The following is a 16,851-nucleotide window of genomic DNA, read 5'->3' on the forward strand; positions in this document are numbered from 1 at the left end:
AAGGTTTATATATATTTTATAAATGTTCTAGTATAGGTTCTATCAGAAGAGTGCAAACATAAGGTTTATATAGACTATATAAATGTTCTAGTGTAGATTCTATCTGAGAAGCACATATAAGGTTATATAGATTATATAAATGTTCTAGTGTGGCCTATATCTGAAAAATGTACATATAAGGTTTATGTGTATTATATAAACGTTGTATAATAGATTCAGTAGTATAATATTGAAAAGCGTAACAAGAAATTTTACGTAGATTATATAAACGTTTTAGTACAACCTACCTGAGGAGCATATATAAAAAATTTGCATGGATTATATAGATTTTTTTTAGTATAGACTAACCCAGAAACAAATATATAAAAGTTTAACGTGGTTTACAGATACCTCATAGAATGATTCCACTTATTTATCATTAAAATGAAATACGGTGTAGAATGTCCTAAAACATTAGAAAACTTACCTCTGTTTGAGATGCACCTTTAACTTTTGTTTTTTAGAAATAGAAAAGCTGTCCTGGTTTGTATCAATTTTCTTAAATAGTTTAACGTATAGTCCTTTTAACATTTCGGCTGCACAAAACAATCTGTATCTATAGTGTTCTTGAGTGTTTATAGCAATTCCTTCTGTGAAACATGTTTTTGTTAGACATTAATGGGACTCTATCACTTATAAAACTATCATAACACTATGTAACACAAATTGTGTTCCTGGATAGTGTGTTATTTTGTAATTGCTTATGTTGTAAAAGTACAGAAAATGGCCATTATTCCCTTCAAACTTTGCTTTTGTGATCTGGATAATGAAATTTAGAAATTAACCTATTTTCTATGTAAAAGCGGGCAAATTTGCACATTTTCATTTACATAAAGTCTAAATAAAACAACATATGAATCAAGATTTACATGTATTTATACTAAAGTTATACACAAATGTTTAGAAGTGAGTAGTTTTTCAAGATTTACGACTGTAATGTAAATCACTTTCACGTATCACCCCCCAAATATAGTGTCCCATATGTTTTCGTTATACGCTCCTTGCTAGCGGCGTTTAAAGTTCAGTATATCTTGGTGGAAATGCTCCCATGTTCTCCTTGAATTTATCAAGATGAGCGTCAAGGATATGGACTTTCAGGGACATCCTGCAGTCCATTTTGCCGTAGTTCCTCCCCAGAGCCTCAACTAGTTCCACATAATTTTCGGCCTTGTGATTGCCCAAGAATCCCCAACCACTGTGACAAAGCTGCCCGAAGCTTTTTCTCCCTTCCTACTGCGCTTCTTATGGAATTCTGTACACACCAGAATCTTCTTTATTTGTGATTCAACGAAGACACCAGCTGAGGGAAGAAGTCTCGAAGGTGCTTGAAGGCTGCAGACTCCTTATCAAGAGCTGTGACAAATTGTTTCGTAAGACCCAATTTTTTTGTGCAATGGTGGGAACAACACCTTCTGGAGGTCCACTAGTGGCTCACACTTGAGATTGCACCTCCCCACAGAGAACTTGGTCTGTTGTGGCCAGTGCTTCCTGTTATAGTGTGCTGCGGTGTCCCTGCTGTCCTAAAGGCAAAGATAACAGGAAAACATAGTAGAGCCTCCTTGGAGACCCATCAGGAATGCCACCAGTTTGAAGTCTCTGATAACCTCCCAGCCATACTCATCATACTTCAAGACTTCTAACAAGGTCTTGACGCTGTTGTATTCCTCTTTGAGGTGCACCGAAAGATATTGAAATTTTCAACGGTCTAAAATTTATATAATATAAAATCTTGCTATTCAAGCAAGTAAAAATTGTCCGTCCTACCTTCTAGAGTTTTTTTGCAGTGCTCGCAGGTAAAATGAGGTGCCTAGGGTTTGTCTTGATTCCCGACAGCCATGCCGAAATATGCCTTGTAGGCTTCATACATTTTAGCAGATGCTGTCATAGAGTACTTTTTCGCTCTTGTCTTGATAAATTGCCAACATACACAACAGAACACATCTGGAAAATGCTTGCAGCTTCTTGATGTCATCTCTGATAAAATCACATAGGTCTGTGTGTTCACTTAGGCAGCTAGAACTAAACTGAAGTGGTGAGCCCCTGTATATATATTACTATGGAAAGTTCTAGAAAGTCTAAAAGGTTCTTGAAAATTCTCGTAAGTTTTACATTCTAGAAAGTTCTTGGAAATTCTTGTAAGTTAGAGAAAATTCTCTATCAGCTACTCAGCACTGAATCTACCTGGAATGTTCTGGAAAATGGGTAAGTTTGAAAATTTCATAACCCAAGTCACAAAAGCAAAGTTTGAACAGAAAAATAGGTCTTTTCCATTTACTTTAGGCATAAGCAATTGGGGAATAAAACATTTTTTCCCAGGAACAAGAAAAAGTAAAAATTTTGTTATATAGTGTAATTATAACATTAATTAAACTATCTGCACATCCTCAAGTCCGCTGCATTGAGCATACTAGTTAACTAAGATTGTATATATATGTCCACATCAAAATAAATAAAGTATGCATTTTTCTGTGGTTTTAGGAATAAAATACATTAGACGATAACGGTATTTCTAAAAAATAATGTTTTTATTAAAATAGTATGAAACAGAGAATTAAACTAAAAATATTTAAATTTCACTTAAAGTGAGATAATAAGTTTACGTTTTAATTGTTGTTGTTTTTTAATTTCGCACAAAGCTACTAGAGGGCTATCTGTGCTAGCCGTCCCTAATTTAGCAGTGTAAAACTAGAAGGAAGGCAACTAGTCATCACCACCCATCGCCAACTCTTGAGCTACTCTTTTACCAACGAATAGTTGGATCGACCGTCGCATTATAACACACCCACGGCTGAAAGGGCAAGCATGTTTGGTCCAAACGAGATTCAAACCCGCGACCCTCGGATTACGAGTCGAACGTCTTAACACACTGGGCCATGCCGGGCCCATTACGTTTTAATAATCTAACAAGTATTAAATAACAATTAAATATTATCTTATGGTAATAAGTTTACTGTAACAAATAATTTAATGAAAATGTATCTTTCGTTTAATCTAAACCGATTCAAATTATATATATGTATACGTATGTATTTAAAGTTAATATGAAAACTTTGAGTTATAATATTTTCATGAATCTTCAGAATATAAGTGAAAACTCAGTCGACAGTTGTATTATAATAACAATAACACAACGCTTGCCATTGAATGTTACAACCAGATATTCTGCAATGAAATAACTCAGGAGTGAATCAAATTATTAAACTCAGCTTATTGATAGTACTTGTAATGAAATACTTTAAAAAATTAAATTTCTAAACGAAAAATTACTGCTTGAGACTAACACACAATTAAATGTATAATCAGTGGTATTTAACAGACTAAAGAATCCAACTTAATACCAACACATATACGTTAAAGTACTATCAAATATTGTTCTTCGACTAGAGAATCCAATTTAACGCTAACACATATTAGTAAAAGTACTATCAAATATTGTTCTTCGACTAGAGAATCCAACTTAACGCTAACACAGATAACTAAAAGTACTATCAAATATTGTTCTTCGACTTGAGAATCCAACTTAATGCTAACACAGATAAGTAAAAGTACTATCAAATATTGTTCTTCGACTTGAGAATCCAACTTAATGCTAACACAGATAAGTAAAAGTACTATCAAATATTGTTCTTCGACTAGAGAATCCAACAAAGGATACTTTATCATTCTCAGTGCTGTTCTGATCTGTGTTGCAGCTGTCTTCTCTGTCCTCACAGCAGTCATCTTTCATACTTATATTTATCACACGGTTTAGGTGGTCATAAACGATGAACTGTAATTTAAAATAGATAAATATGATATAATTAATTACTAAAAATGTTCTATCTCAACAAATATTTCAATATACATCACAACATTATAACTAGGTTGGTTGTTTCAATATACGGCACAACATTATAACTGCACTGGTTGGATGGTGTAAGATATTAAATCAATCTACACCAGATTTTTCTAGCTTTGGACTAATAGGCTAGATGGAATGCAGGTAGTCAAAAGGTGCCCACCGTCAAAATTTGGGCTGCTCAAATCGCAGCCCCATAAGCCGATAAACTAGGCCATGCTTCACCCAGTTCTAATTACAATTTATACTTGTACTTGTGTAATTGTATAGTGTTCAACTAGGATGGTTTGTTGATTCATTGGTGTGTCGTTAAGTATAGAGTCACTCAAAATGTTATATGTGCTCTACCACTGGTATCGAAATGCGACTTTTAGCGTTATAAGCTTACATTGGGAACAACTAGAATGATATATACTTTACACATTTTTAATGGTGAAGAAATTATTTTTTTATTATTAAGAAATGTTAACTTTTTCCCAGTAAAATGTACAAAAGTAACTTGATTTAGCGACTCGAAAATAGTAAGCGTTAAAAACATGGTTTATCAGCCCATAAGGTTCTTTAGAGTGTTGAAAGGGCATTGTTGGAAGTTTGTGGGTAAATATTAACCTGTTCAGTGCCGTAGACGAGATAACTCGTCCAAGCCGATAGGTAACACAGTGGCATGGACGAGTTAATTCGTTCTCAATAATACCTAACTTCAACGCTAGATGTCAACACCATACATGCATTTGACCTACTTACAAATTGTTTCACTTTCGATCCAAAATGGCGTCACGAAAAATTTACAAAATGAAGAAGCATTAGAGTTGTATTGTAGCAGCTGAAATACTTGGTAGTCAACAGGATAAAGTAGTTAGTAAAGAGTTTGAAAGTCGAGAGATAGACTTACGCACAAGGAAAAAAATGTTAGTTTTATTAATTTATGAGACTAACTCGTTGAGTGGTTTAATATATTTAATTCATTTGAACATTTTTGAAATGACTCCTAGTCCCCCGCTGGTACAGTGGTAAGTCTACTGAATTACAATTCTAAAATCAGGGATTGAATTCCCTCGACTGACTCAGCGCATAGCCCGATGTGACTTTGCTATAAAACACACACACAAATGACTCTTAAAAATTATGTGGACGAGATTTGTGGTTGTCGTCAAATAAATGTTGGTATGCGTCTCATTATTGCTATAACTTATTGTAGTCCTGTGAATACAACAAGTATAATTTATATATTAGTAGAAGAGTCAGGTACACAGATAAAAAGTAAACAAGTCAGATTAAATGTAAAACAATGTTTATTATTGTTCATTCTATAATGAATGAAGTTATTCATAAAATATTACTAATCAAGTATTAACAAAACGTAAAATATATGGATGTACAAAAAGACTTCAGCAATCTCAATACGAAAGATGAGCTAAAACTGGTTGACGTAACATATTTTAATGCAACATTATTATATATTTATGTATAATAAATATTCATACTGTAAAACGTTTGTTATTTGTCAGATCTCTTGCAATTTTATCGTGTAAAATCAAGACCTCAATACGTCAGTGCAAAGTACGACACAGTAGCTTCAGAAAAATAATACTTCTGTAATGTGTTACACGTCACAACCGCTCTCTACTAAGCATATAACATCAATTATTAAGAAACAAGGGTGGTGTTTGTATTTCTATTTGTGAATACAACGAAAAAGGTTTATTATTTTAAACCTAAAGTTTCTATGAAAAGTCATACAATTTTATTAATATAAAATGTTTGTTATCCGATAAAATATTTATTTCGGTAACTTGTGTTAAAATTGGACAATATAGGGGTTTAAAATGGCTCAGAATGTAGCGTGCCTGATTTTGTACATGGGGTTTCATGGCTCACGTCCCGTTACAGTTCCTCTTTCTCCATGGCACAGTGGTATGTCTTCGGACTTATACTTCTGGAAATCAGGTTTCGATACCCGTTGTGGGCAGAGCATAGATAACCCATCGTATAGCTTCGTGCTTAACTAATAACAAACAACAACATCCCGTTACTTAAAAATACAAATCGAATTCTATACCTTGGGGCCTTGGACGCGTTATAAAAGTGACAGTCCAATCAAGTGTGGTGATGAATAATTTTTTTCCATATAATATATCACTTCAAAATTTGGGATGGCTAGTGCATATATCCCTCATGTACCTATGCACAGAATTCAGCGAAGCGAAAGTACAAGCAAACTGGACTTTATATTAACTCAGGCAGTTTTCACATCCGTGTAGATAACGCCAAATGAATGTAAGTTAATACAAATACGTTAATACAAACCGGAAAGTGCACTATGGAAAACTACAGAATATGTTTGTAAAATAAATCCAAAAAATAAAACTGTGTTATCATTATAGTATCAGACGTTTTGTTCGTGAAGCTTAATTTGTCACTTGTTAAAATTTGTATCAAAATATAGAATGTTGACTATGAAGTTCTTTTATTATGATTAAGATGCAGAATACTGTGTGAAATTTTGCGTGATGTTAAAAACAACGTTTATGTTCATTTTGCAACCATATCGCGAGTTACTTTTGCGAGCTATCGTTACATTATTAATCACTTATTATTATAGTTAACTCATAATTTACATAATTAGTTTTTCGAGTGATATGATCAAATAAATAGACATATATTAAATCCCGTTATGATTCAACCATCAGTCAAGTTGTAATGATGTATATACAATCCTCTGATTAACAAATGAGTAATCAAATAAAGAGTTAAGTCCTAATCACGTCGTATGATCTGATTATCCATTATATTCAAAATGACATAATTAAATACATTACTGAGCACTCTGGTGGGCGCGCATGGAACTATGTCCCATTCTTTTCTGTTTTTGTTTGAATCTGTACGTTATTTGGATAATTAGTTAAATACTTAATAATTAACCAAATAGGTATCTGGGGTAGTCGTAGATTAAGTCAATCCAAATCTGCCTTAAAAGTGGTGTGAAAGTTTAACGTGAAAAAAATTTTTTAACCGAGCGTAGCATTCATCACTACCTTAGCCCGGTTAAAATTCACAAAAACTTTAACAAATAGTTTCTTTCTAGGATAAACTGGAGTCTATATATCAAACACAATAAACTGCAGATGTGAGGGTAGAGTGAGTACCCTGAGAAAACCCACTTTCACTGACCGAACGCCAAGAGATCAATTCGATCAGTGCCCCAAATATTGCGCAATGAAGTGATAAAGATCTTCTGACCTGAAATATAAAAAAAAATAAAACATACGAATGAGTTTGTTCTATGTAGGGAGTGTAACACATCCAAGACATCTGTGTTGTGTTTGTGGATCGTGTTATAGGGTGATACATTATTCTCCCATGACACTGATGTAGCAGCGATTTGAGAAACTGTGTATCTGTTCCTTACAAAAACTAATATGATACGCCCCTGGTGAGATATTTTTCAACTACGTAAAAAATTGCTTAAACGTTTCCTTGTGTTTTTTTTTTGTAATTATTGTTGTTGTTCCTTTTTGCATAGTTATAGTTTCTGTCACTGTACAGCAGTCATAGTTTAAAGTAAATCTTGTGTAGTAGGCCTAAATGGGTGGTTCGCTGTATAGAAAGGTAATATTCACATGTCATGGAACACTTTTCACTATTACAGTATTGTATTAGTGGTGCACTTACAAGACGAAAGCGTACTGAAAAACCTGACTGATTAGATTTTGTTCCCACACATACGCTAATATTCTAGCTTCACAATGTAATTTCCTTGCTATTTTTAAACTATAGTAGGACACGAGTGTTTTGAACAAACAGCAGTATTTTCACTAAGAGTGGAGAAAATGTAATAACTTTGAGTATCTAGGAAGTAATACACATAGCTGTGTATTTTTGCACATTGAATCTTATATTGTTTGCTACTGCTCCTATTACATAATGAACTAAATCTATTCTACAGGACAACTATTAATATACTTTTACTGCGAGAAACAACAGGCTTTCTGCACTCAGTTCATCACGGAGAATCGAGCCACAAATTGTAGCGTTATAAGATCGTAAACTTACTGCTAACCCATGGAGGATAATAAAGATTATATAAATGGTTTTGTAAATACAAAGATAGGATCTGTATACAAAAATAATCCAGATTTATATCTACAATTTTCAAAACTGACCAATTTCTGTTTGTGTAAATCGTTTCAATAATTCAAATCAAGTTATACATCATCACAAAACTACATGTCAGGCAGTTTGTTTTAGAAGTCATACTGTGCATTTGTGTTCCCCTTGCTCGAAGCAAACAATACGAAAAATGTATGAGCTGACTTTAAATAAAACGTCCATTTACATCAACCTGTTTTGTATAAGTCTTTTAAATCATTACGGATACTCGTGATGGCGAGAAACCCACTTGAAATAAAACTGTATTCTCAAGATGGCTGGTATGGTTATTAGCACTTGAATTAAAATAAAGTACAGAATAACGTTTTGACCTTACGTCGTCTTCAGGTTAACAAAGAAAGAGTTTGTAACTGACCATTACCAGGCACATGTCTTAGGAACGAGAGTGTAAAGGGGTACGGGATTGTAGGGGGTGTTGCAGTATATGTTGAGTTACCAATTAGTATATGTAAAAAGGTGTTCCTTTATATTGGGTTAATTTTGGATTGAGTTGTATAAATAGGGCTTTTTTATTTTGCGTTTGTTTATGTTTGTTTAATTGCTTAGTATCTGGGAGTTTTTATGGTCATGTTGTGTTTATTTTATTTGCAGCGTTCAAAAACGTGTGAAAGTGTGTTTTTTATGTGTGTTCATTGAATTTGGTTTCCATTTTTTTACTTGTTTCTCTAATACATAAATCGTGGCAGTTGTTGCATTGTATTTTATAAATAATGTTGGTATTGTGTTTGTCAATATAGTTTTTACATAATATAGACTTTAGTTTTGTACCTGTTAATTTGAATAAATTTGAAATTTACTGGAATATCGTGTTTTGTTATAAGTTTTCTTCCAAATGTTGGTTATTTTTTCGCTGATGTCAGGAACATATGGTATGCAGCAGTATAAGGTTTTGTAGTTTGTTGTATCTGGATTTATTATTGTTTGTTGTTGATTGTGTTGTTGATCTAGGTGTGTGTGTATAATTTTTAACGGTTGTTGGAGGAAACTTGTTGATGTTGATAAAGTGTTGTTTTATTTTGTTGATTTCATTGTTAATTTCATCAGGTAAACATAGTTTTGTGGATGTGTTTATTTGGTTTCTTAATATGTTGAGTCTTTGTTTTGTTTCATATGTGGAACACTGTTGAATACTGCAAATCGAATAAACACAACATAACCGTAAAAAACACCTACACACTAAGTGGGGAAACAAATATAAATACTCGTAAAATGAAAGAAGCCCTACTTATACAACAACTAAAACCAATATAAAGAAAAACTTTTTTACCTATACTAATTAATAACCTAACATCTAACTGCAACGCCCCCTACAATCCCGTACCTGTTTACATTCTCATCTCTAAGATATGTGCCCGGCAACAGTTTGTTGTAAACTCTCTCTTTGTTAACCTGGAGACGACCTAAGAAGACCGAAACGTTGTTCTGTACTTTATTTTCATTAAAATGCTAATACCCGTACCAGCCATCTTGAGAATACATTACGGACACTGGTATTCTCAGGTCTACAAATTACACAGAATCATTTACGTGTTTGTAAGACTCACCTCATCTTGTTTCAACTTCAGTCAGAAGAATACGAAATGCCTTTGTAAGATGTAGTTCTTCTTCGCCTGATGTAGCACAACTGTATCAATCAAAGCAAAGTAACGTTTCGGTCAACATTATCTTAGCAATAAATGTAATTAAATAACAAAACTTACTGGATGTAAAATGTAAGAAAATACTTACAGCTTAATCTGGTGTCAGTTAATTATTGTTTAGCAGATCATGGTGTGAAAAGTGATTATCTACATTTGCATCTCGAATGCTTCTGTCAAATAATTTTATAAAACCATAAAGGACGTAAATGCCTTCATGACTCCTGGTACTAATCCTTTGTACAAAAGGCTGATCGTAATATACTCTTTCTCTGCAACGCATCTTTTAATTTCTGCTCTAATTGTATGTTGTTGCACAACTGTATTGTAAATTCACTGGTTGCAACATTTTATTAGAATGTGAATATTTAAATATCCAGACATCTAATTAAATGGTTTCGATAACAAACATTCATTGAGCCGTAAAACGGTACTTTAGGTACTAATATCAGAACAACCATATGGTTGTAACGATTGGTTTATGAATGTTTTATTATTCTGTAACGTCTTATAACTTCACCATATTACTGCATTTGCTGATATACAACGTTCAAATTAAATTATTATTATAACGTTAACCTCACTAATTAATGGTAAAACTCATAAAGAAGACTTACTTTGTCAGTTACGTTTTTCTCGTGTACTTTGGTTCCGACAGTTTTCTTTTTGCTCTCCATAAAGACGTTTATTCTAGAAATCCCTGAAACACTGGTTGATTTAGGAAGTGAGTACCGTAAATAGCATGTTTTTGTACACTACCAGATATTTATAATGTTCTCCCCTCTGAGTTTATATATTACTCTTATTCTAAGAGCTTTTGTTCTATTTGTTTATCTTGTTCAGTTGTAAACGCTTTTAGTTTATTACGTAACTGTTAAATGTAATTTTAATGCATTCAAGTGGCCAATAAACGATGACGTCTGTAGTTAAAAAATAACGTAGATAATGTTTGCTAGCACTATAGTAACAATAATACTCATACTCTTCAGGTGTAACTTTCATGGACATGAAAACTTGTATACTGCAACATATAAATTGTGCAAAGCAAGTAAAAAACAAATAATCTGAAAACACAAAATTCGTTAACAAAACAGCAAGAGAGGGTGGAAACATGGTGGTCATTTAGGTCAAATGTAGGGATAAGCTGAAGGAAATAAGTGTAGTATGATACAGATGTATACAGATAATTTTCTAATTGGTGAAGAACCAACTATAATGTTATGTAGAAATAAGCACATAATTATCCAGTTGATGAGAAATTAAATGTGATATTATACAACCAAATATGATATTACACAGAGATATACAGACAATTTATTCATTAATGTGGTTTGAGAAACAATGGGTTCTATACTGAGGTATACAGATGGTAAGAAACCAACATCTACAGGGGTAATTAATAAAAGTGTATTTCATCACAATGGCATAAAGAATTAGAAAAAAATCCTGGATTGAAAATTGGGAAAGATGCAGATGGTAAAACAATTAAAGAAACAAGAATTAATAGGACAGGAATTCAAATTATAAATACTAAAGATTTATTTCTAGAACTGATAACTAAGAAACCAAATCAATGAATAAAGAACCAGAAGACTATAGAATGTCATGTTCTACTTCTTTGTTTAGTAGATTATTCTTAGAATTTGTAAGACATTAATGTTCGAAATATAAGTTTTTAGACAGAGGACGGAAAAGTACAAAGTTAAAGCAATCACAGTGGAAATTAATCACACCAACGACCTGACTGACCAACATGGATAGAAGGTAAAAGCTGCACTTCATATAGTTAACAAAGGAACATGTGGCATGTTTGTCGCTAAGCACAAAGCTACACAATGGGCTATTTATGCTGTGCAAATCACAAGTATCGAAACCAGGTTTTCAGCGTTTTAAGCCTTCAAATTTACCACACAACTGATACGTAAGGAACCGCCCATTAAAAAACTATGTGCAATTGAAATGTTCATTTGTTTGCTTATAATTTTTACTCAAAGTCACATAAGTGCTGTACCCAAATTGATATTCATAAGTCAGAGGGCAGACAGTACCCATAACCTACAACTACTCGATAGTACCCGTAACTCCAAAGTGCGTAGCGCAATGACATGCGGGTTTGAGCTCATGGATTCACAGTCAGGAAACGCTAACCACTAGGCCACAATCAGTCCGGTATAAATGTTATTATGCACTAGGCAACATAATGAGTAAGAATTATTTATCACAGAATGTGGAAAACGAGAGCAACTCTTAAAAATTCCTTATGTTTCTGTTAAACATCAAGTAGAACTTTGTCAAGTATTTTAAGACCATCAAATACAATGCGACAGTGGATCCCGATAGACAAATTGTTAAGCTTACTTTGTGGGTTAGAAAATATCTCTTCTTGATGTCGATTAGACATGATTAATGACATTCGCATCCTTGCCAAGTTCTCTTAATAACATTAATTAAAACTTATATCGAGTAATATTACACTGGCTCATTCACTCAGCGGAACGACGATAGCTCTTCTTACAGGTACTCACTTTGTCGGTTCCGATACCCAAAACCAAAGATGATTGGCCACTTGGGGGCGAACACTAGATTTACCTTAGTTAGCAACACTATTGCAGCCATTTCGAAATCCTAGCACTAAATTATCAAATTTTCGATTTCAAATTTACAATATATTATTTACTAGAAAATAATACTTGAAATTAGGTTTATATCTTTACGTTAAATATTTCAGAGAAGCTTTCAACTCTTCTCTTTGAAAACGTCTTATCTTTTTCAGTCAGTCTTCGTGTCCTACCTAATTCTCAGAGTCGAAGGCTATGGATCTCCATTGTTCTGCGTTCTTTGCTGCGTGAACCAACTTTTTTTAACGAACCTTCTCAGTTCCGATCAGTTTTAATGTCAACGAGACAAGTGAATCCCTGTCTGCCTCTCGCTTTCCTTCCTTTACCCAAATCTAATCATGCGCTCAAAGTAGCGCATTTTCCGTTTTCCCCACTGGTCCAGCAGTTGTCCCAATACTTCCTCTTTCGGTTTTCATTCTATATAGCTGATTTTCACCCTTCGTCTACAACACATTTCAAATGCTTTCATCTGTCTACGTGTCCACCCTTTACAGGGAGTAGGAATTACAATTAGTAACACATTATTAACCTTCTTAAATTATAGTAAATATGTTTCCTCCGCAGTTCTTTGAGATTGAGGAACGCGCTTTCTTTTTGCCTTTTCTATCCTTCGCTTTAGTTCTTTTCCACAATAATCATAAATACTAATACTTGTCTCTAAATAAATAAACCCTTCTACTTTTTCCACATCTTTACTTCTTAATGTGGTGCATTTTCGTGGAGCTTCCACAGATCGTGAAATTACCATTGTCTTAATTAATTTGTTTTGAGAGTTATTCTTAGTTCACAAACTAGCAAAATAATAGTTTCTGGTAAACCATCGTAGCCACAATATACTGGTTCAACCCGAATATTAGTTTACTCGTAGGATGAACTCGTTATGGTTCTGTAAACTGTATCCAACAGTCAAAAGTTGATGGCTTGACACATTGTTGAAATAATCAATACGACTGTCTTATCTTTTGCTATTTTTCTATATTTTTTACCACATTATCTTAAAAATACGAGGCCTAATGAAACGGGTTGTATCAATACGTTAAGGTCCTATTGGCTATTGATATGGCCTGGCATGGCGAAGCGCGTAAGGCGTGCGACTCGTAATCTGAGGGTCGCGGGTTCGCACCCGCGTCGCGCTAAACATGCTCGCCCTCCCAGCCGTGCGGGTGTATAATGTGACGGTCAATCCCACTATTCGTTGGTAAAAGAGTAGCCCAAGAGTTGGCGGTGGGTGGTGATGACTAGCTGCCTTCCCTCTAGTCTTACACTGCTAAATTAGGGACGGCTAGCACAGATAGCCCTCGAGTAGCTTTGTGCGAAATTCCCAAACAAACAAACAAACAAAAAAGCTATTGATATACGAGGCCATAATAGCGAATTGATATATCGCGTTGCGGAGACATCATATTACTGAGAACTGTTATCGTTGGCTTATTCAGCAACGCGTTGAATAAGCCAATGATGCGTTATGGTCTCGATGGCTTACAATAACCGTTATTTCTCTTACTAAGACTGTATCATCAGTACATTTTTATAAAAAATTCTATTTTCATTAACAACAACCGTTATTTCTCTTACTAAGACTATATCATCAGTACACCTTTATAACAATTGTATTTCCATTAACAACAACCAACTTTATATCTGTAACTATCTGTCTCGCAAACTAAACTTTGTTTTTACAATATTTTAACAAAATTGTTCTAGCAACGTTTCTCAATTTTGATTTTGCATTGAATCTCGCTGCTAACAAAAAGACACTATTAGTGTTGTAAAAACACGTTATTTAAATACTGTCACTATATTATACTTTAACTCTGGTGCCTGAGTCTCTTTTGTACTTATCAGATTCACCACATACAATTTAGTATTATTAACAACTGAATAAGTTGAATGCTTATTTAATAAATACTGAGCAAAGAGAAGAGAGAAACTTCATATCAATGACATTTTTTTCTGTTTTCTTTATTGTTATTTTTTCATTTTTGCACAAAACGTGCACAAGCGTCAGTGAAATTTTGTTTTCCCCTACTCCTAAACTACAGCTTTGAAAAATGTGATAATTGATTTTTACTTTTGAATAAATGTATATTCAGTATTTTTGATTCAGAATTCGCCAACACATTATAACATTCGTAAAGACAAACAAACCTGATCATAAGTTTGTCTATCACACCCAAAGTTCAACCAACTTTAAATCTTGAGATTAACACTCTATAAAGTGAAGCTGAAATACAATAATAAATTTTATCTCAATATAACTACTTTATAATAACAATATATTAAATAAGTCTTCCTTACAATATTTATCATATTAGTTTACCGGTCAGCGTATTCTGGTCAGTTTGTGAGTACTTTGTGCACTAGTCCGCTTAGCTTTAAGCCCAGATTAAAACTTCAATGATAAAAAAAATTGTTTAAAAACTTTTCAACAAAATAATAGTCCTCGTTCCCTTTTCAACCATGTTACAGAGTTTCCAATCTTCGAAACTTAAAGTGGTTATTGGTTTGTACATTTCATGTGCAATATGTCTGTCTCCATCGTATCTGAATTTAACATTGTACCGCAACCTAACTATTGCCGAACAAAGAGTATGAAGTGTATTTGTATACGAAACCTTACAAGAATCGGTAGTTATTATATGGGATCGCTAAGTATCATTACAGTTGTTATGTAACTGTAACGTTAATTGAAAACTTAAAAATCTCTTAAACTTTACGAAATTGAAAAGCGTTTAGAGAAATGACACTTTAGCATACTCATCTGTATCATATCTATCGGCCTCTTAGTTTGTCACTAGCTGCGCATTTAATGCAACATTGACGCATTTTTAAAATGCACAATTTAGTTTCAGTTCCATTTGTATATCTGTGAGTACAGCTTGCTTTACAAGTGAGCCAGTTTTGCAAATGCAGTTCGTTTAGAATATCTTTCACTGTTGAGTACAAACTCTAGAAATGCAGTAACGTGTATCGAAATATTACGAGGTTCTTAAAAAGAGCTAAAATGTTTGGTTTGATAATTAACTTACCAGGTTCAGCTGCTAGCTGCAACATAAGGTAGTTTTGTAGACAACGCTCGAAAGGTATATTTGAGAACTAACCATACAAAAAATATTTTCAGCTGTAATTATAACCGTTTTTCCTTCTCAAGACATATGCTGAAAAAAAGTATAGCCCCTAAGATCTTTCTTAACTTTCGTACCAGCTAGCAACAGGTCTGGTGTCAGCCGCTCTCACAGCATCAGTATCGCCGAATGAACAAGTGAGTGCAGTAGAAACCGTGGAAGCTAGCAACAGGTCACGTGGTGTTGTAAGGTGTCGTGACGACGTCAAAGCCAACCAGCGTACGTCATGCTCACAGACGTATAACCAAGAGTGTCTCTTACAGTTAACAGAACAGATAGAAAAGTAATTTGCGGTTTTCTAAGTTTTCCCTAGCAATGAAAACAGTTTGTGTAGTGATTAGTAAGTTTAAACTCTATAAGTATCACTTTAATTGTTTAGGTAATCGTAAATTCAGCTAAGCTTTGAGATATATGTTTTAACATGAAACACGTCAGTGAACTAAATCACTAAATATTAATTATTAACATAGCTCTAATTTAGCAACGATTTTTTTGTTCTGTACTCGCACTTGAGAACGTACACGCAACCAAACCACCGTCACTGACAAAGCAATCAACAACAGAGCTCATTAGTATATTACAATAACATTTAAAAAGATGATCAGAAAGCGTTTCATTATAGTTGTCACACAGTTAAACAGGAATAACATACGTTTAAAGTAGTGACAACTTCTTACTCAGTTCAGTATTATGTAAATCAAACGTCTAGTGATCAGTTATCTGATCTGAAACTGAAATTCGACATAATGGGCAATCAGTCCATTATGTATTACAAGTCTTAGATGTCACAGAGCCCAAAATATTGAATAACCACTAATAAACCTTACAGAATACATCTGGATACTTCACTAACACATCAGATAAATGGAAAGTGACTAGTCACATCAGGATGTTGCAAATAGCATTTCCAGCTTGAACTCAGATATCTTCCATAACACAAGGTGATAACTGTTGTCTGTAAGTTCCAGCTATCTAGAATTGTAGAGATACGTGCTCTGGGACTAAAGTAAAATTCGCAGTCACAACTGGATACTATGTCAGTGTACTGACTGTGGGGATCACGCTTCACAAGCCAGTGAAGTGCATTATTCTCACAGCAGTGTGCAAAGCAGCTCCCCTCCAATGTTACCAAGAGCATGTTCAGTTAATAAACGACATGTGGACTTTTCTATTGTTGTTTTTACAGAAGGTTCGCCAAATAACAATCGTATACTTAGTTAGAGAGAACTGGTTCAATCCCTCCTTTTATAGATAAACGTAATTGGTGTGGCAGTATGGTTAAATAAAGGTAGAGTTGGTTGACTTGCCGACCTCTAAAATGTTCTATATTTTACAGAATGATATCACACTTTACAATCAACACACAATGGACTATTTATACTGCCACATGTTAATGTAACTCCATGACTTTAACCTATTTGTTT

At 33.8% G+C, this 16,851-nt stretch overlaps 1 long non-coding RNA gene across 2 annotated transcripts; it reads right to left on the reverse strand.

Annotated features, from left to right (window-relative positions):
* Positions 1-3,315: 3,315 nt before the first annotated feature.
* On the reverse strand, positions 3,316-15,531 carry LOC143224274 (uncharacterized). Of its 2 annotated transcripts, XR_013013307.1 has the most exons (4): positions 15,332-15,531; positions 10,302-10,392; positions 9,592-9,671; positions 3,316-3,808 (listed from the first exon to the last, which is right to left on the reverse strand). It is a non-coding gene; the product is annotated as an uncharacterized LOC143224274 (long non-coding RNA). The 2 variants fall into 2 exon arrangements; XR_013013308.1 differs by lacking the exon at positions 10,302-10,392.
* Positions 15,532-16,851: the final 1,320 nt, after the last annotated feature.

This window comes from Tachypleus tridentatus, chromosome 8 (genome assembly GCF_004210375.1).
Source record: "Tachypleus tridentatus isolate NWPU-2018 chromosome 8, ASM421037v1, whole genome shotgun sequence".
Lineage (NCBI taxonomy): Eukaryota > Metazoa > Arthropoda > Merostomata > Xiphosura > Limulidae > Tachypleus > Tachypleus tridentatus.